The sequence below is a fragment of the Heterodontus francisci genome, chromosome 4 (genome assembly GCF_036365525.1).
Source record: "Heterodontus francisci isolate sHetFra1 chromosome 4, sHetFra1.hap1, whole genome shotgun sequence".
NCBI classification, from domain to species: Eukaryota; Metazoa; Chordata; class Chondrichthyes; order Heterodontiformes; family Heterodontidae; genus Heterodontus; species Heterodontus francisci.
This window is the reverse complement of record NC_090374.1, coordinates 166,648,002-166,672,669: the sequence shown is the minus strand read 5'-3', so window position 1 is coordinate 166,672,669 and position 24,668 is coordinate 166,648,002.

The following is a 24,668-nucleotide window of genomic DNA, read 5'->3' as shown; positions in this document are numbered from 1 at the left end:
CTGGACCAGCTGGTTAGTCATATGACCAGCTGGCTTAACCACTCCTGTCTTTGTGGATTCCAATGCTCTGGGTGGGGGGGAGGGGGTGGTGGGGGTGTAGTGCTGTCTCCCTCCCTGATGGGAGGGAATGTGGATCACCATTGCCCAGCCCAATCTCTGTTAATTGAATCAGTGAGCAATTCTTTTGTCTCTCCAAGCACTGTCTCAACATGCAAATGTCCTCCAGCCAAGTGTCTGGCGATCTCTTTTTAAACAAGTAATTTCTTCACTCCAGCTGCAGTTAAAAATTAATGTTCATATGACAAAATTAATATGCCTCATTCTTGGCAGGTGGGGGTCTTCATGACAACAGTATCATCAAAAAATTTTGAAATTTTACTCTGTATTCCAATATCCAAGTCATTTATATATATCAAAAAAGCAATGGTCCTAAGCATTGATTCTTGGGGACCATCCGTCAGTCTGAAAAACCACCATTTACCATCAGTGTTTTCTGTCCTCAAGCCAATTTTTTTATCCAAGTGGACACTAACCCTCCTATTCCATGAGCTTCAATGTTGTTAAGGAGCCTTTTATTAAAAAGAAAGGAAGACTTGCATTTATATAGCACCTTTCATGATCACTGGATGTCTGAAATTGCTTTATTGCTTGTGAAGTACTCTTTCAAAAATAGTCACTGTTGTAATGCAGGAAATGCAGCAGGCAGTATATGCACACAAACTCCTACAAACAGCAATGTGATAATGACCTGTCTGTTTCTGATATGTTGATTGAGGGATAAATATTGGCCAGGACAACGGGGATAACTCCCCTACTCTTCTTGAAATAATGCCGTGGGATCTTTTACATCCACACAAGCAAGCAGCTGAGGCCTTGGTTTAACATCTCATCTGACAGACAGCACTTCCTCAATACTTCACTGGAATGCTAGCCTTGATTTTTATGCTCCAGCCTTGAAGTGGGACTTGAATTCAGAACGCTGAAATTCAGAGGTAAGAGTGCAATCAACTGAGCCACAGCGCTGTATGGTACTGTGGAAAGCACTTTCTTAAAATCTATATAGACAACATTCCTTACTTTCCCTTCATCAACCTCTCTGTTAATTCATTAAAAAATTCAATTCAATGTTCCAAACGTGATCTGCCTTTTAAAAATCTGTGCTGGCTCTCCTAAATTAACTCAAACTTACACATCTCTGTGATTTCCCTGCAGATTTGTTCCTCTATATCTCTCTCACTATTTGGAGGTTTTTTAGAATACCCCCAGTAGCATGAACATGCCTTTCTTGCTTCTCAACTCTAACCAAATGAATTTTGTCCTTGGCTCTCAAGGAGACCTCTTTCCAACACTCCGGGTTTACTACTGGAAAACTGTTTTACTTACATCAGAGCAATACCTTCTCTAATCACTTTGCTGCTAACATCCTGATGGTCAGTCTATCATGACATTCTGTATATCTCAATTTTAAAATTCTCATCCTTGTTTTCAAGTCCCTTCATGGCCTTGCCTCTATGTGATCTCCTCCAGTCATGCAGCCCTCTGATTTATCCAAATTTGACCTCTTGAACTTCCATGATTTTAATTGCTCCACTATTGGCAACCATGTTTTCAGCTGCCAAAGCCCTAAGCTCTGGAATTCCCTCCCTAAACTGTTCTGCCTCTCTGCCTCTATGTCTCTTCTCTCTTTTAAGATATTTTTAAAAACTTACCTCTTTGACCAAGGCATAAGTCAGAAGTATGATGGAATACTCCCCACTTGCCTGGATGAGTGCAGCTCCAACAATACTCAAGAAGCTCAACACCATTCAGGACAAAGCAGCCTGCTTAATTGGTACCACATCCACCACCTTAAACATTCACTCCCATCTACAAAATGCACTTTAACAACTCACCAAAACTCCTTTGACACCACCTTCCAAACCTGCAACCTTTACAACCTAGAAGAATAAGGGGGGCAGGTGCATGAGAACACCATCATCTTTAAATTCCCCTCGAAGTCACATGCCATCCTGATTTGGAAATTTGTTGCCATTCTTCTCTGAAGTTGAGTCAAAATCCTGCAGCTCCCTCCCTAATAGCACTGAGTGTACCTACACCAAAAGCAGTGCAGTAATTCAAGAAGACGGCTCACCACCCCCCTTCCCAAGGGCAATTGAGGATGGGCAATAAATGCTGGCCTTGCCAGCGATGCCAACATCCCATGAATCAATGAATAAAAAGCTTTTGGTCATCTTCCTTAATATTTCATTTATAAGGCTCAGTGTCAAATTTTTCCCGATAATACACTTGTGAAGTGTCTTGAAACATTTTATTGCATTAAATGCATCACATATATAAAATTTATTGTCATTGCCCAAAGGATTTTAGTACACTTTGTAAATTATATGTTATTCAGGGCTGATGAAGAGCTGTAACAGTTTATTTCTTTCTCACCCAAAGTAGAGTGAATATAGTCTTGAGTTTAGCACCTATACAAACATTTATTGTCTTAAATGTCACTGGTTAAATCTGGTAGGAGGTGCTCAGATTTTCTTTGAAGATTATTGTCCATTTGAATCTCGTTTTCCTTGAGGATGTGATAGGAACATTGTACTTCAGTAGCCTGGCCATGATTATTATAAGCTGGTCACCAGTTTTAAAATAATGCAGAGGGAAATTAGCGTGCCTGCATTGTCTATCACAAGGAAATTGTGATGAACTTTTACCAAACAGTAGTTCAGCCTGAACTGGAGTATTATGTTTAATTCTGGGCACCACACATTAGGAAGGATGTGAAGGCTTTAGAAAGGGTGCAGAAAAGATTTATGAGAATAGTTCCAGAGATGAGGGACTTCAGTTACGAGGATAGATAGGAGAAGCTGGAATTGTTTGCCTTAGAGAAGAGAAGGTTGAGAGGAGATTGGATAGAGGTGTTCAAAATCATGGGGGGTCTGGACAGAACAGGTAGAGAGATACTGCCTCTTTGTTGGAGGGGTTGAAAACCAGAGGACACCGAATTAAGGTGATTAGCAAAAGAAGCAAAGGCAACATGAGAACTTTCTTTATGCAGCGAGTAGTCAGGATCTGGAATGCACTGCCTGAGAGGGTATTGGAGGCAGATTCAATTGTGGCTTCCAAAAGGGAATTGATTTTGCACTTGAAGATAAAAAATATGCAGTGTTACAGGGAAAAGGGTGTGTGAATTGGTCTTGCAGAGAGCTGCTGTGGGCCAAATTGCCTCCTTCTGTGTTGTAAACCATTCTATGAATATGTATCAATGTGTATGATGCAGAATTGATGAAAGGATTAGTTAGCTTCTTCCACAATAGAGGTCTGGCAATTCATGTATTACTATCCTGGATCTATTCTCAGGTCTTTTTTTCTTTATTCGTAGTTTTAGCTATTTGTTTTGCCACACATTAATCTGCAAGTCTCCATGCATTTCTGAAATGGATTTCTGAATGACTGTATCTGTGACTGATGTTTTATTTAGTTTGATATTCTGTTAGTGGCTTTAGTGGTTACCTCCATTTTCAAGTTCTGTGCTTTCAGGAGGGTATCTCTGATTTCTAACAGCAGAGAGATACGTGAGTAGCTATTAAGTAATTATATTTTAAACAGACTGTATGAAAGAGAAAATATATTCAATCATGCCCCTGAGTTTCTCCTTGAAGCTGTACTCTGTTAAAAACTGATTTACTCATTTTCTTTTCATTGAACCTCATCTTCAGTATCAAATTAACACTTATGGAACCAATTCTGTATATTAAATTACAGCAATTTGATTAGTTTACCCATGAACTGTTCTTGCAACATGCTGTGACACCAAGTGACTGTTGTCAGAGTGACAAATTCTCAATTGTGACACAGTTTTCCTCTGAGTGCTTGATTTAATATGGCCCGTGCTGGAAGTTGTTGACACATAATAACGTACAAGTTTAGACAAATGGGCAAATGAGTGACCCTGTACTGACCCACTGTGCCAGTCTTCTCCACTTTCTTGGAGATTATGTAAGTAAGTGGAATACACGCAGTAATATATGTGCTCGGCATAACTAAACATTTTAGAAATGAAACTGATATTGTCAAATCAGTCTGTACCAATTTCTGCTAACTAAAATTTCATGACAGTGTGGATTGGTGTCAACTATGGCTCAGTGGTGGCACTCTCACCTCTGAGTTAAAAGATTGGGGGTTTAAGTCCCACTCCAGAGACTTGAGTGCAAAATCTAGACTGACACCCTAGTACAATCCTGAGGGAGAGCTGCACTGTCAGAGATACCATCTTTTAGATTAGATGTGAAACCCATGACCTATCTGCCCTCTCAGTTGGATGTAAAAGATCCCATGGCATTATTTTGAGAAAGAGCCAACCACCATCACTAAAACAGATTATCAGGTAATTTATTTCATCGCTGTTTGTGGGTCCATGCTGTGTGCAATTTGGCTGCAACATTTCCTACATTACAACAATGACTAGACTTTTTAAAAAGTACTTAATTGGCTGTAAAATATTTTGAAATGTCCTGAGATTAGGAAAGGGGTTCTAGGAATACTAGTTCTCCCTTTCTTTCTTCACAAATTGAAATATTATTTTGATCGCTGCGACAGAATTGGGATTGCAATGTTTCTGTGCTTTCCAATGAGGTCACCTATCCTAATATCTCCTTATGTGACTCAGTTTCAAATTTTATCTGATAATGCTCTTAGAAGCTTGTTGGGATGCTTTGCTACATTAAAGATGCTATATAAGTGAAAGTTGAGGTGGCAAGTGTTGCATTTTATAGCTGTTAGAAAGAATGGCGGGAGGGCTGATTCAACACAGGTTTATTCACAGAGCTTGCATCCCAGAAGCATGGGTTGCTGAATAGGTCTATAGACTGAATAGCAGTTTCATGGGGCACCAAATTCAGCGAGATGCAAATTTTGGAGGCCTCATTAGAACTTGGAATTTTAGGCAGCCCATCCATGCAAGCAATTTGGGATTCATGTGGACACTCAGTAGTGTGGGAGCTCTGGCCACATATTGGTGAACCAAAATCAGTGTAGACTAGCTTTCCTTCTTCAGACATTGTCTCCAAGCTGCTGCCTGCTGCTGATCCTGTTCTGATCAATGGTGCCGCACATTTTGACTGAGAATTCTCATGAGGTCAGGAATTCGTGTTCACAGTTTATAGAACTGTCAATCACAATAGGGCTGCCTGTAGGTTGGTACTTGGGAGAAGGAGAAAAGAGAGACAGAGTGGAAGGCAGGAGAAAAGAGAAGGGAAGGCAAAAGGCAGCACTTAGCAGGAAAAGAAGAAGCCAGTTGCAGTACTTGATTAGGTGTGATAAAGAGCAAGCTGCAGACCTCAATGGAAAATGGATCTTTTGTCCACAACACTTGTGTCTGGTATATCTACAGATTACGTTACAAGCCCTAGTCCCATGCACGTTAGTTTCTTGCTTTCACATATCCTAAGCTTTTATTCGGGGTCTACTTTGAGTTGTCAGCTTTCTTAATTCTCATCTATTATTAATTATCTACCTTGGCCTGTATACAATCCAACATCAAATGGTTCTAAGCCAAAATCGGTGATTGTTTCCACCTCATTACACCACAAACAACATGCTCTTCTGAGATTTCCTGCCCTGGCCTTTATGAGCTAGCTTCTTTAAAATGTGACTGACAGTTTGTATTGCATTTTAAGCTTGTTATTGCATGTTACATAACAGTAACTGAATTTGAAATAAAAACAAGAAATGCTGGAAATACTCAGCAGGTCTGGCAGCATCTGTGGAGAGAAGCAGAGTTAACGTTTCAGATCAGTGACCCTTCTTCAGAACTGGCAGATATAAGAAATGTAAAAGACTTTAAGCAAGTAAAGTGGGGGTGGGGCAAGAGATAACAAAAGAGAAGGTGTTGATAGGCCAACATCACAGAATAGCTGACCAGAAGGTCATGGAGCAAAGGCAAACGGTATGTTAATGGTGTGCTGAAAGACAAAGCATTAGTACAGATAGGCTGTTAATGGACTGAAAACTGAACAGCCACAAGCACAAACATGAAAAAAAAACACAGTGGGTAGGCACAGTAGAAACAAACTGAAATAAAATAAACACAAAAAAGAAAAAAAAACTAAAAATAAAAGTAAAATGGGGGGCCCGTCATGCTCTGAAATGATTGAACTCAATGTTCAGTCTGGCAAGCTGTAGTGTGCCTAATTGGTAAATGAGATGCTGTTCTTCGAGCTTGCGTTGATGTTCACTGGAACACTGCAGCAATCCCAGGACAGCGATGTGAGCATGAGAGCAGTGGGGGAGGGCATGTTGAAATGGCCAGCGACCGGAAGCTCGGGGTCATGCTTTCGGACTGAGCGGAGGTGTTCCGCAAAGTGGTCATCCAGTCTGCGTTTGGTCTCCCCAACGTAGAGGAGACCACATTGTGAGCAGCGAATACAGTATACTACATTGAAAGAAGTACAAGTCAATCGCTGCTTCACCTGAAAGGAGTGTTTGGGGCCTTGGATAGTAACTGAATTTGCTTTGGTGATACTGGTGCATTGCAAGACTCCTTTTACAGATTTATTTTCGCACAGTGCTGTTGTTCATAGTTTCTGCTTTGTTATCAGCATAGAATTACACAGTGACTACAGCATGAAGACTACTCCTTTAGCCCTTCAGGTTGCAGCTGAACAGAGCTGGGACTGAGTTCCTTGTGGGACGTTTTGCTAGTGCTGTTGGGGAAGGTTTAAACTAGTTTGGCAGGGGGATGGGGCCCTGAGGGTAGACTCAGTTGGGAGAAAATCAGAAATTAAAATGGAAAGCAGAAAATTAATGGATGAGTCTGGAAGACAGAGGAAACAAAGGTTAGAAAATAAAAAAAAGAGTTTGGCAGTGCTCAATGCAAGGAGTATAGCAAATAAAGCAGATGAGCTGAGGGCACAGATAGACACATGGCAGTATGATATCATCGCTATTACAGAAACATGGCTTAAGGAGGGACAGGACTGGCAGCTCAACATTCCTGGTTACAGCGTTTTCAGACTTGATAGGGAGGGGGATCAGAAAGGAGGGGGGGGGTGGCAATTTTGGTCAAGAAAACTATTACAGCTGTGAGGAGGGTTGATATGTTGGAAGGTTCATCAAATGAGTCCATATGGATTGAGCTAAGGAATAAAAAAGGGGCAATCACACTGCTGGGAGTGTAATATAGACCCCCCAAACAGTCAGAGGGAGATAAAAGAGCAGATATGCAGGCAAATCTCTGAGAAATGCATGAACAATAGGGCAGTAATAGTAGAGGATTTTAACTACCCCAATATTAATTGGGATAGTTTTAGTGTAAAAGGAACTGAGGGAGCAGAATTCTTGAGGTGCATTCAGGAGAACTTTTTTGCCCAGAATGCAGCAAGTCCAACAAGAGAGCGCACAGTTTTAGACTTAGTTATAGGAAATGAAGATGGGCAGGTCGAAGGAGTGGGAGTGGGAGAGCATTTTGGTGGCAGGGATCATAATTCAGTCAGTTTTAACATAATGATGGAAAAGGACAGAGATAGAACAGGAGTTAGAGTTCTCAATTGGGAAAAAGCCAATTTTACTAAACTGAGGAGTGATTTAACGAAAGTGGACTGGAAACAGCTACTTGAAGGTAAATCAGTGTCAGAGCAGTGGGCGGCATTCAAAGGGGAGAGTCAAGGGGTTCAGAGTAAACATGTTCCCAGAAAGAAAAAAGGGTGAGACGGCCAAATCTAGAGGCCCATGGATGTCAAGGAGCCAACAGGGTAGGATAAGGCAGAAAAGGAAAGCTTGTGTCCGACACCGAGAACTCAATACTACAGAAAGCCAAGAGGAGTGTAGAAAGTGGAGGGGTGAAATCAAAAAGAAAATTAGGAAAGCAAAGAGAGGGCATGAAAGAATATTGGCAAGCAAAATCAAGATGAACCCAAAGATGTTCTATCAATACATTAAGAGTAAGAGGATAACTAAGGAGAGAGTAGGGCCCATAAAAGACCCAAAAGATAAGATTTTGGTATGGTTCTTAATGAATACTTTGCGTCTGTCTTCACAGAAGAGCGGGGCGATGCTGATATTTTAGATGAGGAGGAGTGTGAAACATTGGATATGATAAATATAGGGAGAGAGGAAGTATTAATGGGATCTGCATCCTTGAAAGTTGATATATCACCAGGGCCAGATGAAATGCGCCCTAGGCTGTTAAAAGAAGCAAGAGAGGAAATAGCAGAAGGTCTGACCATCATTTTCCAGTCCTCACTGGATGCAGGTGTGGTGCCAGAGGATTGGAGAACTACTAACATTGTACCTCTGTTTAAAAAGGGAGCGAAGGATAGACCGAATAATTACAGGCCAGTCAATCTAACCTCAGTAGTGGGCAAATTATTGGAATCTGTTCTGAGAGACAGGATAAACTGTCTCTTAGAAAGGCATAGTTTAATCAAGGATAGTCAGCATGGTTTTGTTAAGGGAAGATTTTGTTTGACCAACTTGATCAAATTTTTTGAAGAAGTAACAAGGAAGATAGATGAGAGTAATGCAGTTGATGTGGCCCACATGGATATTAGCAAGGTTTTTGACAAGTTCCCACATGACAGACTGGTTAAAAAAATAAAATCCCATGGGATCCAAGGAAATGCAGCAAGGTGGATACAAAATTGGCTCAGTGGCAGGAAACAACGGGTAATTGCTGGCGGGTGTTTTAGCGACTGGAGGGCTGTTTCCAATGGCGTTCCGCAGGGCTCAGTACTGGGTCTCCTGCTTTGTGTGGTATGTATTAACGATCTGGACGTAAATGTAGGGGGCATGATCAAGAAGTTTGCAGACGACACAAAGATTGGCCGTGTAGTAGGTAGCGAGGAGGATAGCTGTAGGCAACAGGAAGATATTGATGGTCTGGTCAGATGGGCAGAAAAGTGGCAAATGGAATTCAACCTGGAGAAGTGTGACGTGATGCATTTGGGGAGGTCAAACTAGGCAAAGGAATACACGATTAATGGGAAAATACTGAGAAGAGTAGAGGAAGTAAGGGACCTTGTAGTGAATCTCCACAGATCCCTGAAAGTAGCAAGACATGTCGACAAGGTGGTTAAGAAGGCATATGGAATCCTTTTATTAGCCGAGGTATAGAATATAGGAGCAGGGAGGTTATGCTGGAACTGTATAACTCATTGGTTAGGCCACAACATGAGTACTGTGTGCATTTCTGGTCACCTCATTACAGAAAGGATGTAACTGCACTGGAGAGGGTACAGAGGAGATTTACAAGGATGTTGCCAGGATTAGAAAAATTCAGCTATGAGGAAAGATTGGTTAGGCTGGAGTTGTTCTCCTTGAAACAGAGAAGACTGAGGGAAGATCTGATTGAAATGTACAAAACTTTGAGGGGCCTGGATAGAGTGGAGGTGAAGGGTCTATTTACCTTAGCAGAGGGGTCAGTGACGAGGGAGCATAGGTTTAAAGAGATTGGGAGAAAAATTAAGAGGGGAAATGAGGAAAAACCTTTTCACCCAGAGGGTGGTGGGGTCTGGAACTCACTGCCTGAAAGGATAGTTGATGCAGAAACCCTCAACTCATTCAAAAGGAGTCTGGATATGCACCTCAAATGCTGTAATCTTCAGGGCTACAGACCAAATGCTGGAAGGTGGGATTAGAATAGGTGGATCGTTTTTTGGCCGGCACAGACACGATGGGCTAAGTGGCCTCTTTCTGTGCCTTAAGCTTTCTATGGTTCTGTGAAGCCTACCTAACCTGTGTTGATGATGATTCTTCAATAATGAGTTTACAAGAGCATGCCAGGAGCAGCATTTTTGACGGTAAAAGCAGCACACTATAGACAGAGCTTAGCGATCCCACAGCCAACAGATCAGTCCTGAGGCAGTCCTGCGACATCCAATTGCGAATGAGCGTGGACAATTAAAAAAAAACTGACAGAAGGAGCAAGCTTCATGAAAATCATTATTCCGAATGAAGGTGCAGCCCAGCTTATGTGTGGAAAAGACAAGGCTGGAGCATTTGCAACCATCTTCAGCCACAAGTCCCAAGTGGGTTATCCATTTCGGCCTTCTCCTGAAGTTCCCAGCATAACAGATGCCATCTTTGGACAACTTGATTCACTCCATGTGATATCAGTGCTGAACGCACTGGATACAGCAAAGGCTATGGGCCCCGACAACATCCTTGCAGCAGAGTTGAAGACCAGTGCTTCAGTACTAGCTGTGCCTCTAACCAAGCTGTTCCAGTACAGCTACAACAATGGCATCTACCCGAAAAAGTGGAAAATTGCCCAGGTATTTCCTGTTCATAATAAGCAGGACAAATCTAATCAGCCTACTTTCAATCGTCAAGAAAGTGATGAAAGGTGTTTTAGACAGTGTCACCAAGCAACATCTACTCAACAATAACATGCACACTGATGTTCAGTTTAGGTTCCGCCAGGACCATTCGGCTCCAGACCTCATTACAGCCTTGGTCCAGACATGGACAAAAGAACTGAACTCAAGAGATAAGCTGAGAGTGACTATGCTTTACATCAAAGCATCATTTGACTGAGTATGGCATCAAGGAGCCCGAGAAATATTAAAGCCATTGGAATCAAAGGAAGATGATTGTGGTTGTTGGAAGCCAATCATTTCAGTTCCAGGACATTACTACAGGTGTTCCTCAGGGAATGTCCGAGGTCCAACCAACTTCAGCTGATTCATCAGTGACCTTCCCTCTATCATAAGGTCAGAAGTGTGAATGTTCATTGGTAACTGCATAGTGTTCTGTTCCATTTGCAATTTCTCAGACAATGAAGTAGCCTTTGCCCACATGCAGCATGACCTGGACAACATCTTGGGCTGATAAGTGGCAGATAACATTTACGCCATAAAGTTGCCATGGAATGAACATCCCCAACAAGGAAGAGTCTAACCTCCTCCCCTTTAAAACTCAATGGCATTGCCATCATCAAATCCCCCACCATCAACATCCAGGAAATCTGTGATCATCATTGACTTGAATGGGTGTGGAGTTATGGTAATCAATGCTTCAGTGTATTGGTAGATGTTTTGGCAAAGTGGCACAACAGTTATAGGGAATTATAGCATAACATGAATAATAGTAAAGACACTTCTACCATAATTTCTTCTGTCTTTTGCATTTTCATTTGGAACCAATGTCCTGGATGCAGCATTTCAATAATGCAAGTCCCCGGGAAATTCCCAGAGGGCTGCAAAGCAGCTTGTGCTTAATACAAGCCATCAGACCCATGGGATATTTGTTAAACAGGAAATTTAGGGCAGTAGGTCTTACATTTTTGCCCTGTAAAAAAATGGTAAAACTGTAGATCACCACAACAATCACATCCAGTAGCCTACCAATATGACTGTAACTATATTGTAAAAAAAAGACTTGCATTTATATAGCGCTTTTCACGACCAGATGTCTCAAAGTGCTTTACAGCGATTGAAGCACTTTTGTAGTGTAGTCACTGCTGTAATGTAGAAAACAATGCAGCCAATTTGCGCACAGGAAGCTCTCACAAACAGCAATGTGGTAATGACCAGATAATCTGTTCCTGTGATGTTGATTGAAGGATAAAAAATGGCCAAGGTACCAGGGATAACTCCACTGTTCCTCTTTGAAATAATGCCGTGGGATTTTTGCATCCACCTGAGCAGGCAGATGGGGCCTCAGTTTAATCTCTTATCTGAAAGATGGCACCTCCAACAATGCAGTACTCAGACAGTGCTGCACTGGACTGTCAGCATCAATTTCTGTGCTCAAGTCCTGGAGTGAGGCTTGTGACTCAAAGGCAAGAGTGCTATCAACTGAGTCATGGTGGCATCAAATCTAGTCAAAGAATGTATGCCCATTTGAAAAAGAATCACAATTTAGCTGTGAATCATAGAATGGTTAGATCATAGAAGGAGGCCATTTGGCTTCTTGTGTCCATGCTGGCTCTCTGCAAGAGCAAATCAGCTAGTCTCACTCCTATGCCTTTTCCCTGTATCCCTGCAAATCTTTTCTCTTCAGATAATTATCCAATTCCCTTTTGAAAGACATGATTGAATCTGCCTTCACCACACTCTCAGGCAGTGCATTCCAGTTATTAACCACTCGCTGCATAAAAAAAGTCTTTCCACTGGTACTTTTCTAATCACCGTAAATCGGCATCCTCTCTTTTTCGACCCTTCCACCAATGGGGACAGTTTCTCTCTATCTGCTCTGTCCAGACCCCTTATGATTTTGAACACCTCTGTCAAACGTTCTCTCAACTTTATTTGTCTAAGGAGAATAGTCACCGTTTTGCTAATCCATCCATGTAACTGAAGTCTTTGATCCCTGGAACCATTCTTGTAAATCTTTTCTGCACTCTCGCCAATGCCTTCACATCCTTCCTTTAATGTGGTACCCTGAGTTAGACACAATATTCCAGTTGGGGCTGAAACTGTACTTTCTCAGGGTTCATCATAATTACTTGTTTTTGCACTTGCTTCTATTTATAATGCCCAGGATCTTGTGTGCCTTATTAACCGTTTTCTCAATCTACCCTGCCACCCTCAATAATTTGAGCACATATACCCCCACATCCTGCTGCTCCTGCACCCCCTTTTAGAATTGTATCCTTTATTTTCCATTGCCTTAACCATTATTCCTATCAAAACATATCACTTTCACACCTCTCTGCATTAAATTCATCTGTTACATTCTACCATCCTGTCTATGTCCTCATGATGTCTATCACTACCCTCCTCAAAGCGCACATGCTTTGTGTCATATGCAAATTCTGAAATTTTGCCCTGCACACCCAAGTCTAGGTCATGAATATAGATCAAGAAAAAGCAGTGGTCCTAATAATGACCCCTGGGGAACCCACTATATACCATCCTCCAGTCCAGAAAACAACCATTCACCTGTACTCTGTTTCCTGTCACTCAGCTAACTTCAAATATATGCTGCCACTGTTCTGTTTATTCCATGGGCTTCAACTTTGCTGCTAAGCCAGTTATGTGGCATTTTGTCAAATGCCTTTTGGAAGACCATATACACCGCATTAACTGCATTACCCTCACCAACCTTCTCTGTTACCTCATCAAAAAACTCAATCATATTAGTTAAATACGATTTTCCCTTAACAAATCCATGCTGGCTTTCCTGAATTGATCCACATTTGTCTGAGTTTTTTGGAGAATCTTAGACATTATTGCAAAAGCATTTCAGGAAAGTGCATGCTTACAGATTTGAGACCAGAGAGGCCATGTGCCATAAATAGTTTTTTTAAATATTCTGCAGCCGATTATCATAATCCAAGAGAAATATTGATGTGGTCATTTTTTTTTTCTAATTTGTCTTTGGGACATAGGTGGCACTGGCAGAGCTGTATTTATTGTCCATGCTGTTTGCCCTGAGAAGTTACTAGAGGGCCTTCTTCTTGAATTACTGCAGTTCTTGTGGTGATTATGCTATGTCCATAGTGTTAGTTTGGCCATCCATTATGTCAACTTAATTTCATTTTCCACTCCCCACAAAGGACATTTGTATTAATTTGTACTTACAAATATTTTGGATACAAGTTTTGGCTCCATAGTGTTATAGTTTTGGTGCTACGGGTACCGTTTTGGTACCAGGATGGCACCTGTACCGCATCCGCTCATTTCTGGTATGGCTCGCGCTGACCGCCATGTTGGTGAGGGCATGAGCACAGATGTTACTAACGTGAGTCGGAAGTACACAGAGTAGGCTGACCATGAGGCCAGTCAGCGTCTAACATGGATTTGATGCCAGCACTGCCATTTTTGGACTTTGCCGCTCTCTTAACACCCTCTCTTAAACACTCACAGCTGAACATGCATTCAGCAACATGAAGGATCCTTATCAGCACTAGTTAAAGGGAACATCATCATCTTGCAGGTTAGTTGCTGTTTACTTTCTATTGGCTCTGTTTGAGTTTTTGGAAGTGTTGAGTGTTTTGAGGAGTTGGCGAAGCCTGCAGGAAGTGGTGTTGCACATGGAGAGGCTTTGATTGTTATTGCAGGGGCTCTGAGCACACCACTTTCCCCAATCATCGGTACCATAATATCAGTCTTCTTTGGGCTGCAGCATGAGATGGTGATGTTTCAGAAGCAGCAATAAGAAGACAAGCTGCTCGGAGACGGAGGAAGAGAAAGGAACGAAGGACTCTCAGCCTTATTCACCTAAGGCCTTCAAGGAGTACTTTTCTTATCTCCACCTAAGCCAGGAGCAGTGTGTTGTCATCTACAATTCACAAAGCAGGTGCTCATAGAACACTGACACCTCTTGGAACTAGACCTGCAGCCTCAGAGCTGTACAAAGACGGTGATGGCAGTGGCTGTGAAGGTGACTGTTGTTGTGGGACAACCTTAAGAAAGGACTATCTTAAGAGAAGACCTCCTTAAGAGCTGTGAGTGAAGATCATCAGAGGAAATGATGTTGTGTCACATATGACCAGGCAGTTGTGGTTGGAGCCCGGCAAAGCGATATGTGTTTAAATGTAGCTCGTGCAGTAACTACTTGTATATATATGTTCCAGTTAAAATATAATAAGCCCGCAATTTCTTTGGATATTACTTATAGTCCTGTGAGTCTTACAATAGATCACATACCAAGGGGACAATAATATTACAACCGTAGCCCAAACTTCTTTGTGTTGGGATCCTACCAGGCTGGAATAGGTGACATATCTAACAACTCCCAGTTTTCCATCCATTGCTGAATCAGAGAGGTAACAGAGGTTCTTTATGCCAAGAGATGGGACTTCATTGTGTCCGCCTGAAGAGAAAGAAGCAAGCGGAGCATGCACATGGCTTTGCCAGGATAGTGTGTGATGGAATATAGGTATAAAAGGCTTTATTAAGTAGAATTTAGAAATAGTTAATGTATTATGCCTTTCGAGTTAAAGATTGAATAAATGGTTAGTTTTCAGAGCTCACTGAAGTTCCCCTTTAAGATGGTAGAGTTAAATATTTCAAGGTCCCTGTTAGAATAGAGTCTCTGTTGTCAGGGGCTTGGGAGATAAACATACATTAAAATATCCTGTCAGTAAGAGGTAACAACAAACTTAATTGGTTTGTTCAGACAGGTCAGCTCCGGTGGTTGCTGTGGGTGCCATGGAAATGGCAATTAATAAATGGAATGTACTCACAGGAACAAGAGAGGTAAAGTAAACACAATTATAAACATTTCAACCAGATAAAAGCTCACAACTTCAATTTCCAGTAAAACAATAAATTAAAGATATGGATTTTAAAAGGAACACAGGAAAGTCATATTACATCTTAGAAAAGGTATAAAAATACAAGGTTTTGAAGCAAACACGTAAGGGTGTTGCATCCTCGAACAACACTTCTCATCCCATGCCTTACTCGGGGATTTAAGTTACAAGTTTACTTTAAATTTTGATGGATATTCTGGATATTCTCAGATAATTTTGCTGTAGCATTAGCAAGGTTAAACTTTTGGATTCTATGTTAGAAATAAGAATATGTGTTACATCTCTCAGTAGTATTTGATATTGTGATATACTTATCCACTTAAGAAGTTTATTGCATATTAAATTCTTTAGTAAAAATATAAAAGTTAATAAATCATCTCATCTAGTATTCTGTATACAACTACAAGAACCCCCTCTCTGTGTCTCTTTAAGTGGAGAGATAAGTATTGAAGAGAGTTTCCCAGACCCTTATAATATCTGGGATATTTATGACTTAGCCATAAAATATTAGTAATAGGCTATCTGAAATATGGTAAAATTCTCTGTTGGTTTTCTTTCTTTGAGGGAAAGCTAGTGCAATTCTTTGGATCCAAATAAGTGTCTGAGAAGTTGTCTGGTTTGAACCTGATTAAAGGAGATTTGTGGGGATGTGCTTCTGATTTGGTTTAGTCCCCATAAGGGGTTAAAGTCATAAATCACTTCAAGTGAGCTTTCCTATGGTGCAGGGTGCCATTGGTTGCATACATGGGGCTTGGTGGATACTACATCTCTATACGGAGATGTGCCATGACTGCAACAGTTACCACTCAGTGTACAGTTGGTGTGCGACCACGCTCAGCACATCATGCTGGTGAATGCTCCAGGAGGTAGCTGCTGGACATCAAGGGCTAACTGCTCCACACTCGACTCATGACTCCCCTCTGCAACCATCCACATGTGGTCAAGAAACATCATTGAGCAGCCAATTGGGGTGCTGAAGCAAAGTTACTACTTCTTCGACCGTTCTGGAGGAGCAACCTCGTATTCGCCGGAGTGAGTGTCCCAATTCAAGGCTGTATGCTCCACAACCTGTTGATTTTTTTCACTGATTATTTTTTTCTAAAATCCTATCTGCCACTGATGTTAAACTAACTGGCCTGTAGTTGCTAGGATTGTCCTTACAGGCTTTCTTGAATTAGCGTGTCACATTTGCCACTGTACAATATTCTGGCACCTCCTCCATATCTAGGGAAGATTGGAAGATTACGGCAAGCCATTCCACTATCTCCACCTCCACTTCCTTTAGCAACCTGGGATGCAAGCCATCCGGACCAGGTGACTTATCTACCCTAAGCATAGCCAGCCTTTCCATTACTTCCTCCCTCTCAATTTTTACGCTATCTATTGTCTCTAATCTGCCCGCTTCTACTGATATTTTGTCAGATTCCTCTTCCTTAGTAAACAGCAATATAAAGTACTCATTAAGTATTCTAGCCTTGTCCTATGCCTCTAAGCATATATTATCCTTTTTGCCTCTAATAGGCCCCATTCCACTTCTTAATACCCACTTACTATTTACATGCCGGGAGAAGATTTTTGGGTGCCCTTTTATGTCGACTGTCATTCTATTCTCATATTCTCTCTTTGCCAGTCTTATTTTCCTCTTCACTTCCCCTCTCAACTTATTGTATTTGGCCTGTTTCTCACTTGAAGAATTCTCCTTGACATGCATCATCTATCCTCTTTTATTTGTTTCATCATAATCTCTAACTCCCTCATCACCCAAGCAGTCCAGTTTTTGGTTCCCCTACCTTTCACCATTGTTGGAATGTACCTCACCTGTACCTGAAGAATCTATTCCTTAATGATAACCCATTGTTCCATTACAGTTTTTCCTGTCAGTCTTTGGTTCCACTTTACCCTGGCTAGATCCATTCTCATCACATTGAAATTAGCACTCTTCCAATCTAGACGTTCTACCTAATATTGTTCCTTGCTTTTCTGCATTAGTAGTCTAAACCTTATGATATGATGATCACTCTTACCCAAGTGCACCCCAACAGACACTTGGTCCACCTCATTTCCCAGCACCAGATCCAGCAATGCCTCCTTTCTAGTTGGTTCAAAAACATACTGGTCAATGAAGTTCTCCTGAACGCATTTCAGAATTCCTCCTGCTCCTTTCCTTTTACTTTACCATTATCCTAATCGATATTTGGGTAATTGAAGACCCCATTATTACCACTCTATATTTCTTGCATATCTCCGTGATTTCCCTGCAGATGTGCTCCTCGATCTCTCTCTCTCTCTCTCTCTCTCTATCTCTCTCTATCTCTCTATCTCTCTATCTCTCTCTCTCTCTCTATCTCACTATTTGGAGGCCTATCGAATACCCCCAGTAATTTGATCATACCCTTTTTGCTTATCAACTCTAACCAAATGGATTCTGTCCTTGCCCCCTTAAAGACATCCCCTCTTTCCAAAACTACAATGCCTTCCCTAATCAGTACTGCCACCGCACCTCCCTTTTTTCCTTTTCTATCTTTTCTAAACACTTCATATCCTTATATATTAAGCACCTAGTCCTCACCATTTGTGAGCCACATTTCCATTATTGTCACTACATCATATTCCCATACTGTTATTTGTTCTGGCAGGTCACCAACCTTATTCACCACACTTTGAATTTACATGCATTGTAATCCTGTCTTTGCATTCCTTGTAGTCCTTCTCAGTCCACTGCTATCTAATATGGAATTACTTCCTTCTCTAGTACTATCCAACACTCTCACATTATGCGCCTTATTCCTCTTTTCTATTTCCTATATATTATTGCCCATCCCCCTGCCAATTTAGTTTAAACCCTCCCCACCCACAGTGGTGAACCTCCCCACAAGGACATTGTCACAGTCCTGTTGAGGTGCAACTCATCCCTTTTGAAAAGGTGCCTTCTGCCCCAGCACTGGCCCCATGCCCAAGAACCTGAAGCCCTTCCTCCTGCACCATGCTTCAACCACACATTGATCCTCCCTAGCTTCCTATTTCTACTCTCACTAGCGCGTGTCATTGGGAGTAATTCAGAAATTGCTACTTATGCAGTGCTACTCTTTAAAATCCTCCCTAGCTTGTGAAAATTTGACTGTAGGACCTCAATACCTTCCCTTACAATGTTGTTGGTACCAACATGTACCACAACTTCTGGTTCACTCCTTTCCCCCTGCAGAAAATTCTGCACCCTGTCCGTGCTGTCTTTACCCAGGCACCAGGGAGGCAACACACCATGCGGACTCACAATGACAGTTGCAGAAATGCCTGTCTGTTCCTGGGTCTTTAGCTCTTCTTTCACCACTTCTGGACCCTGTTGCAGCCAGAATGCATCTCTCCTTTCAGAGCTGCAGTCTTGCTTTAAATAGAGCTAGCCTCGCATGACCTTGGGCCTCCTGCTGAGGTGTGCAGCCACTCTGGAGTGTTTTCAGCACTGGACTGCTTGCCACAATCATTATAATTAGCAAGCACCTTGAAATTTGCGCACTGCCTGCATCACTTTGAACAGACGGAGCTTAATCCTGCATCATGATCCCCGGGCCAGATTTCAGGTATTGTCCAATTCAGCCCCCTTTCACTTTCCTGCAGGTGTTAATTATTAGATAGGATCTTGAAGAAGCAAAAATGACAAGAAAGGGCCTGGATATCAAACAAGAGATTAGGCACAAATGATAAACTGCATGCAGTCACATGGTTTTCGTGAGTTGCAGTGTCAGATGAGAACTCTCAGTAAAATCTGCTGATAAAGCTCCAACTTTGTGCATATTTTTAATGCTTTTTAATTACTGGGATACAATCTGTAAACAAGAACATCTTGAAAAATGTTTACTGAAAGATTCATTGCAGTATGGGTGAAGCTTAAGAATTCTTCAGAAATAAATCTGTCACTCAATTTCAGTTTCTGTGGGAGGCTGCCTATGACTTAGTCTACAAGCATTTTATCATGCTATATGTCAGCTGAAACTATTTTTTATTCATGTATCCTTTGTTTAATATTGCATGTTGTCCTGATTCCTGACACAAACTCAGCAGACGCAGGCATGGTAGCAGACTCAAATGGCATGAACGTGATTCCATTGTTAATATTTTTTGAGGAGTGTGTGTAAAAGATTATGGAGAATATTTGAGATGCTGGACTTGTATTTTTTTTTTAAAGGCTCACTGGAAGGACACTTGGGACTTTGTTTAAAAACCAACAATTACTGGAAGTCATATGTCTTAACCTAAGTAAACAGCAGGAGCCTTGCTGACTATCAGAGTTGTTTACAGAGAAGTGACATGTCTAGATTTACGGTCATCAAGAGTTGGTTTCTTTTTTGGATATTGTTTGGAGTGTAGTTGGGGTGTAAGCCTGCTAAGAGAGAGCAGCTACCAGCTTTCCCTGTTTCACCTCTTTGAAAAACCCTGAGAATTCAGTGCGAGAGCTAGAGAAACTGATGCAGCATTTGTCCTGAGAAGCTTCTGCAAGACTTTCTCTTGACATTTCCTGAATAAACGGCTTCTGAAAAGATCCCAGTGACCACCGCATGTGTCTAGTGACACCCGTCAACATGTACCTGGACGCCAGGCCAAAGATCCATCTGGAACAATCCATAACTTATCCTTTTTTCTTCAAGAATTAATCAGTATTTGACCAAAGTACTTTTTTTGTTTTTTTTTTGTAAAGTTGATCGCTGCAGAGAAAACTTCTTTATTTTTTTCTTTAAGCTGTGTGTGTGTGTGTGTGTGTGTGTGTGTGTGTGTGTTGGGCTATTTAGAAGGGAATATATTTATACTTTCATATTTCAACCTGTGTTAATAAGCTTTGCATCTTTATTGAATGAGTCTTGTTTTATAATAAATTAATAATTTTGTTTATGAAAGAAACCTGGTTGATGGATTTTTATTCTGAAACTAAAATAGATAAAGTATATAATTAGGTGTATCAGTAACTGGGTAGAACATTTAAATATATGTTATGACCCTTGGAGAAGTTGAACTAGAGAAGGGCACTGCACTCCTTCATCCTTGGTCGTAATATAGAAAACAAACGTTGATTCAAAACAACTCAAATCCAACAAAGGTCTATAGCTGTAGCAAACATCTTTTTTCTTTGCCTGGTTTCCTCCTCCTCTTTACATGTCTGTGAATGGCTATCCTTCATGTGTGATCCAAGGCAATGATCATTCATAGACTATCAGGTTTTATTATAACTCATGGTTCACATGCATGTAAATAATACATAGCAGAGAATCATTGAACAGCAATCACGAGCAGGAATTCTATGTCATTCACTCAATCCCCAGACAGTGCAATTGAAGCCAAGTGGCATGAGTTACTAAATATAGAAAATGCTGAGAACACTCAGCAGGTCAGGCAGCATCTGTGGAGAAAGAAATAGAGTTAACATTTAAGATCTGTGATCTTTCATCAGAACTGGGAAAAGTTAGAAATGTAATAGATTTTAAGCAAGTGAAAGATTGGGGGGCAGTGGGAGAAAGAAGAAAAGGGAAAGTCTGAGATTGAGTGGAAGGCAGGAGAGATTAAATGACAATAAAGTTGGTGATGCAAGGCCAAAGGGAGGGGTAATGGGACAAGTAAAAAAACAAAAGATGTGTCTAGAGGAGGTGTGAATGGTGAAATGATGAACAACTGCTGTTCGAAAGCAAAATAAAGGGAAAAACAAGGGAGTAAAAACAAAACCAACAAAGAAACATGAAACGAAATGGGGCAGGGGTTATGGCATGAAATTGTTAAACTCAGTGTTGAGTCCGGAAGGTGGTGATGTACCTAAACAAAAGATGAAATGCTGTTCCTCGAGTTTGTGTTGAGCTTCATTGGAACACTGCAGGAGACGAGGACAGCGATGTTAGATTGGGAACAATGTGGACAATTAAAATGACAGGCAACCAGAAGTTAAGGATCATGCTTGCAGACTGAACAGAGCTGTTCCACAAAGTAGTCACCCAGTCTGTGGTTGGTCTCCCCAATGTAGAGCAGACATTGTGAGCAGTGAACCTAGTATACCAAATTTTAAAAAGTGCACTTAAATCTTTATTTCACCTTGGTGGAGGACATTGTAAGAGTCACAGATGTAGGTGGGAAGAGACTGGACAAGGGGAGACAAAATAGGGTCGAGTTAGGAAGAAATCAGTTCAGTGATGCAAGAATAGGCTGAAACGATAGATCTACCAGGGCAGCCCTGTTGTGTATTTTGGGATGGAGGTAGAAGCAGGCTGTTCAGAGTTGGGGAACTATGAGATTGGAGGCCGTGAAAGGAAGGTCTCCAAAGGAGAAAAGGTCAGTGATAGACCTGGTTTGATGTTTGATGGTGGGGTCATGGTCTGACAGAGTTAGGAGAGTTGGCAATTGGCCTCTGCTAAGTAGAGTTTGGTTTGCCAGACAACAACAACACCAACCTTGTCATCAGGTTTGATGACATTGTCAGGGCTGGACCTAAGAAAACGGAATAGGGAAGATCAGGGGGAGACAGATTAAACTGAGTGAGGGGAGCAGGGAATTTGAGATGGCCGATGTGCCACTGGCAGTTCTCAATTTAAAAAAATCTAGAGTGGGCAAGAGGATTGATGGAGGGGCCCAGGTGGAGGGAGAATACTGGAGACAGTCCACTGTGTGGGCATGGAGGCAGAGGTGAGGGAAAAAGAGCTCAGCAGCATGCCAAGCTCAAAATTCATTGAGGTGGGGACATAAGGGGCCTCTGCTAAGGACAGATCATTTAGGGTCAGAGAGGGGAAAGCGTGACATCAGCTGTCTGCTCCCCTCACTCACTCTAATCTGTCCCTCTATGAACTTGCCTTGCACCACTAGCCCTTTCGTCATTTAATCTTTCCTGTTGTCCAGCCTGTCACAGTCTTTCCCTTTTACTCTTTTTCCTACTCTCCCCCTTTCATTTGTTAAAAACCTATTACATTTCTAACTTTTCCCAGGTCTGATGAAAGGTCAGTGACCTGAAACATTAACTCTGTTTCTCTCTCCACAGATGCTGCCTGACCTGCTGAGTGTTTCTAGCATTTTCAGTTTTTTATTTCAGATTTCCAGAATCTGCAGTATTTTGCTTTTGTGTGGCCATGACTTACAGATGCAGGCTCTGAAATCAGCTGAATTCATCACAGCCTGAGGGTCTTACCTGGGAATTTCCTCACTTCTCCTGTTCTAGTGGGTATCTCGAGAAAATTCTGGGATTGTGTTAGCAGTTTGGAGAAATTAAAACATGATCGCAATCATTAGAAAGAGATAACGCAAGAAACTATAGTTCTAACACCGATTGTAGCAAAAGTCCTGTCGGACATCCTCAAGCAATGAATGGTGAAGCACCTGGAAAACTACAAAACTGTAAGGATGTGGCATGGTTTTACGGAAGAGATAGCTTAGAGTTCCTTGTGAAGACGCCAAACCTTTTGGACAGCAGACTCTCAAATGAAAGGCTATTGCTTATGACCAAAGAATACCTCTGACAAAATATTATTTATTTGTTAATGGGATATGGGTATTGTTGGCATGCAAGCATTTATTGCCAGTCTGTAATTGCCCTTGAGAGTTTGCTGGTGAACTGCTGCAATCTGTGTGGTGTATGTACTCCCACAGCGCTGTTAGGTACAGAATTCCAGGATTTTGACTAAGCTAAATTGAAGGAACAGTGATATATTTTCAAGTCAGGATGGCGTGTGACTTGATGGGGTGGGGAATTTCGCTTTGTGCTGCTCGTATGCCACCGCTGCCCTTGTCCTTATAGCGGAACCTGCACTTTAGCCTGATGTACATGAAAGTTCTCTTCGCATACTTCTCTCCTATCTTCTCTCCACTCTCTCTGAGCTCACCTTGTCAATGAGACCCACCTCTTGCTCCCTCAATCCTATTCCCCCTAGACTGCTGTCAACCAGCATTCCTTACTTGCTCCCATGTTAGCTGATATGGTTAACAGTTCTCTCTCCTCAGCTCCTATCTCCTTCAAATCTGCCATCATGACACTAAAACCTGTTCTCTCACCACCAAATCCATTCCACGCCCTGACAACTCACAAGAACACAAGAAATAGGAGCAGAACTAGACCAAATGGCCCATCGAGCTTGCTCCAACATTCAATATGATCATGGCTGATCTTGGGCTTCAGTTCCACTTTCCTGCCCACTTCCCATATCCCTTGATTCCCTGCAAGATCAAAAATCTGTCTATCCCTGTCTTAAATGTAATCAGCGATGGAGCATCCACAACCCTCTGGGGTAGAGAGTTCCAAAGATTCACAACCCTTTGAGTGAAGTAATTTCTCCTAAATGATTTGCCCTTTATCCTGAGACTGATTTCCTGACCAGCAGAAACAATCTCTCAGCTTCTACCCTATCAAGCCCTTTCAGAATCTCGTATGTCTCAATTTAGATCGTCTCTCATTCTTCGAAACTCCAATTTACTCAGCCTTTCTTGTAGGATAACCCCCTCATCCCAGGGACCAATTTAGTAAATCTTTGCTGCACTGCCTCCAGTGTAAGTATATCGTTTCTTAAATATGGAGACAAAACTGCACATAGTATACAAGGTGCGGTCTCACCAAAGCCCTGTACAATTTTAGTAAGACTTCTTTATTCCTGTACTCCAATCCCCTTGCAATAAAGGCCAACATGCCATTTGCCTTCCTAATAGCCTGCTGCACCTGCATGTTAACTTTATGTGTTCCTTGTACGAGCACACCCAAGTCTCTATGAACAACAACCCCTTCCGGTTTCACACCCTTTAAAAAATATTCTACTTTTCTGTTTTTATGACCAAAGTGAACAACTTCACACTTCACAACAATATACTCCATTTTCCATCTTGTTGCCCATTCATTTAACCCATCTATATCTCTTTGCAACCTCTCTATGTCCTCTCTGTAGCTTACCTTTCCATCGAGCTTTGTATCATCAGCAAACTTAGATACATTACTCTCTGTCTCTTCATTCAAGTCATTAATATAGAGTGTAAATAGCTGAAGCCCCAGTACTGATCCTTGCAGCACTCACTATTCACTGCCTGCCAACTTGAAAATGGCTCATTTATGTCCACTCTCTGCTTTCTGTCTGTTAACCAATCTTCTATCCGCTAATATATTACCCTAACACCATGAGCCCTTATCTTGCCTATTAATTTTTTATGTGGCACCTTATCGAATGCCTTTTGGAAATCCAGGTATACTACATCTACTGGTTCCCTTTTATCTACCCTACTAGCTAGATCCTCAAAAAATTCCAATAAATTTGTCAAACAGGATTTCAGAACTCACTGAGGCTAACCAGATTGTTCACAATCTTGCCGTCATTTTAGTCTCCTGAGATGAGATTCCAACTATATATTTGCACCCTCGCTATGACCACCCAGTTCCTCCTCTGTAACATCGTCCAACTCCTGTTCTGTCTCAGCTCATCTGCTGCTGCAGCCCTCATCCATGCTTCTATTATGTCTAGACTGGACAACTCCACTGCAC